The 3,554-nt window shown below is 46.0% G+C and overlaps 1 protein-coding gene across 1 annotated transcript in view; it reads right to left on the minus strand.

Moving 5' to 3' along the window:
• Positions 1 to 3,554, minus strand: part of ERLIN1 (ER lipid raft associated 1) — a 17,886-nt gene that overhangs the window by 3,592 nt on the left and 10,740 nt on the right. The window lies entirely within an intron of this gene.

Below are 3,554 nucleotides of genomic sequence, written 5' to 3' on the forward strand. Positions count from 1 at the left end.
AACCGGTTGCTTCTCTTCTGGGGTCAGTAAGTCTGCAGAGAACCGAAGGGCTTCCACAGAGGGGAATGGGATACAGACATATCCAGGCAAGTCTTTGAACACAGTGAGAAAAGAGAACACTTCCACGTGAAGGGTGCCCTGGCCCCAGAAAACACTCTGCCTGGGAGAAGGAGCCAGCATCTTATCAAAGCAGGACACTTGTGAATCAAAGAATGGGTTGGAAGGGACCTTTCAAGATCATCCAGTCCAAAACCCTTCTGCCATGAGCAGGTTGCTCAAAGCCCCAGCCAACCTTGAACACTTTCAGTGACAGGGCATCCACAATTTCTCTGGGCAACCTCTTCCAGTATCTCACCAACTTTACTGAATAACATTTCTTCTTCATACCCAGTCTAAACCTATCCTCTTTCAGTTTAAAAGCAATGTCCCTTGTCCTGTCACTACAGGCCCTGGTAAAAAGTGTTTCTCCACCATTTTTGTAAGCCCTCTTTATATATTGAAAGATCACAAAGGTCTGCCCGGAGCCTCCTCCAGGCTGAACAACCCCAAAACTGCTGCTTCTCTGATCAAGCAAAGAAAGCAGATTTATGCACTGACAAAAGACTCAGCAGCACGCTGAAGGTAATTTTTATACCCCTCTACTCAGTACTGACAAGGCTGCATCTGGATACTGCATCCATTGTGGGGAATAAGGCCTATCAACGAACTGGAGAGCACAGTTGAAAGCCACTGAGATGGCAATGTAAACTTGGCAGAGAGTGGAAATAGGCTGACAGTAGAGTATTTCTCCTCTCTTACCGATAGTCCTCCTTAGATCATCATGGCTTGGCTTCGCAAATGAAAATTTGGGAAGGGTTTTCCCCACGCTTACTGCAAGCGCGCTGATGGCGCTACACAGCTTTGCAAACATGAGCGCACCCTTCGGGCCTGTGCGGTGGATTTTTTAGGTGAGGCGCAGCGTTCGCGGAACTGGCCCCACCCTTTACACCTGAGGTTCATCTGCCAGGGCCTAGCAGGGCCTCCTTAGATATGGGTGTGACATTTGACTATTTCCAGTTATTAGGGACCTCCCCTGACCACTGCCATCTCTCAAAGATAAGAGAGTGGCTTCAAGACAGCATAGGCCAACAAATCAGCACCCTGGGATACATCCCACCTGGTTCCACAGACTTGTGAATGTCCATCTGCTCAGCTGTCCTCTAACTTCAGCTCTGCAGACTCTGCTGCCTTGGGTAAGGAACAGGGAGGCCCAAGGGCAGACCTTGCCAGAAAGAAGTCAAAGAAGGTGTTGAGTAATTCAGCCTTTTTGATATCCTTGGTCACTGCGTCCCCTGCTCCACAGCTTCCCTGGCCTTCCTTTTGCTGTGGATGCCCTCTGATTGCCCTACACAGTTATCACTAGGTCCAAGTCTAGCTGTGCTTCGGTTTTCCTAACTCCCTGTACTCACACAAACTATCCCATCAGGCCCCAGGAATGCAAATGTGCATGGATTTTCCAGTTTCTCATCTTTGTTTCCCAGAACATGTGTGTTTCTGTCCAGACAAGCTCCAGGGGTGTGCTGCTTTCACAGGGGAGGCTTCTGCACTTTCCTATGACACTGCCCCAAACACTTCTTACTGTCCACCAGCCTCCACTTCCTTTCAGACTGTGGTCACCATTCCAGTTCGCAAAGTTTTACACCAAGCAACCTAGAGGACTTGTGAAGGTTTCATATACTCTAAACAGTTTAAATAATCCCAGAAATAAATGCTGTTAACTTCCTCTAAGAGCATGTTTTCAATAATTATTTTCTCTTCACTTCTTTAAAAATTCAAGTGTCAGTGATCTCCGAAGTAGTCCTGTGAAAACATGCTCTTCAAGAGGAAAGCACTATCCCCAAATACAGAAACACTTCCTCCAGAGCTCACAAAACAATTCAATTCTAGGTACGGTTAAGTTAATCTGGGTTTCAAAGCTGCATGTGGAGAGTTTAAAGAAAGCTCAGCTCTTCACTGAAGGATCAGAGTTCTTCCTGACAAGGGACACTACAAGATGACAGAGTTGTATGCTGAGGTACAATTTTACTGAAGACAAAAGTGCAGCTCTGTTTCGAAAGGGAACAGTAGGAACATGAAGGCAGGATGACACTGTCTCTAAGTACTGCAGATGAACCAATTTTCTCACTAGTTATGGGACCTTTTCAAAATGGTGGTCCAGTGAGCTCAGGATGGGCTGATGCAGGCAGGATATCTTTCAGCTTTTGACCAATAGTGAAGACTGGGCATGCTGAATATTAGATTTAGCTCTGCATTTATCATCTCCCAGCAAAGAGCCGTGAGCTTTGCTTACACCTCTCCACACCCTGAGATCAAAAAAGTCCTTTATGATGATAATTTTGATTGATGATAACTTTTGAATAAAATCTCTCTGATGCACAGTGAAAGTTAACTTGAATATTTGGAAGAGCAGTGCCACTTCTTTGTTGTAAGACACTGCCTGTGCTTCACCTTCATCAAATCAGAGCAAGCCTATGCACAAACCAGCTGCTAAGTGGAACAGTATTTATTGCAGTCTTACAAGTGCTGTCAGTGGGAGGCTTTCACTCCCTGCATGCAGCCAGCCAGCACAGCTAAATGTGGCAACAAGAATGGCAAAACAGATTTCGTCTTATTCTTCCCTTCAGTAGAGATCTTCAGAGATTTCCATCTTAGCCCTTGCAAGCCTAAGGTATGTTTTTCCCAGTTAGATGCCCTGAACTTCAATGAGCCAAAAAGCCAGTATGTCACATAGGCTGGCTAAGATTAAATGATTTTCTAACATTAAGTGTAAGCAAAAAATCACTTAGGATATAACATCTTTCCCTGTGTTTAGTACAAGTGCAGAAAAGATGAAGATTTCTTTTCCATTACCTGCAGGAATTGTGCTGGCACACTGGAGCACTCAGTTTGCAGGAGTGCCAAAGGAAGTTTAAGGAACAACATTTTCTTGCTCTTTGCAAATTAAATAAAAAATCTGCAGGTCTATGGCCCTCTTCTCTATTCTGCAGGACTTCCCCTAACATAAAACCAGCTTTTAGAAGTGGTCACTGTCATTTGGACAGTCTTCATCTGACAAACCTCAACTCAAGGCTCAACTATTTCACATGTGGAAAATGGAAGCAAGAAACCTGTGCCAGTTTCGGGGAAAAAAAAAAAAACAGTTGTTCCTGTTCAGAAGGTTTGTTTTAAACTGACCAACTGGAATATTTCCTTCCATGTCATGTTCATCACGTCTCGCAGGTTGTAAAAGTTTCTCACGAGCGTTCCTGTCCCTTTAAGAGACGCATCACCCCCGCCTCGCTCTCTTTTGCACTCTGGTGGTGAGGGGGGCATCCCTTACACTTCCAAGGTCTTGCAGTCCAAGGTGGTGTGGCTTGGCTCCGGGAAAGACTTTCTTGGCTTGGCTCTGCTCTCCAGCTACAACTCGCTTGCTCTCGGCTGTCCGCCTGCCTGCTGCTGTCGCCCCTTTGGCACTCGCCGCTTTGGAGAGCTGACGCGCACTGCGTGAGACAGACCCCTACCACTGGAGACGCCGC

This window comes from Buceros rhinoceros, unplaced genomic scaffold (genome assembly GCF_000710305.1).
Source record: "Buceros rhinoceros silvestris isolate BGI_N320 unplaced genomic scaffold, ASM71030v1 scaffold95, whole genome shotgun sequence".
NCBI lineage: Eukaryota > Metazoa > Chordata > Aves > Bucerotiformes > Bucerotidae > Buceros > Buceros rhinoceros.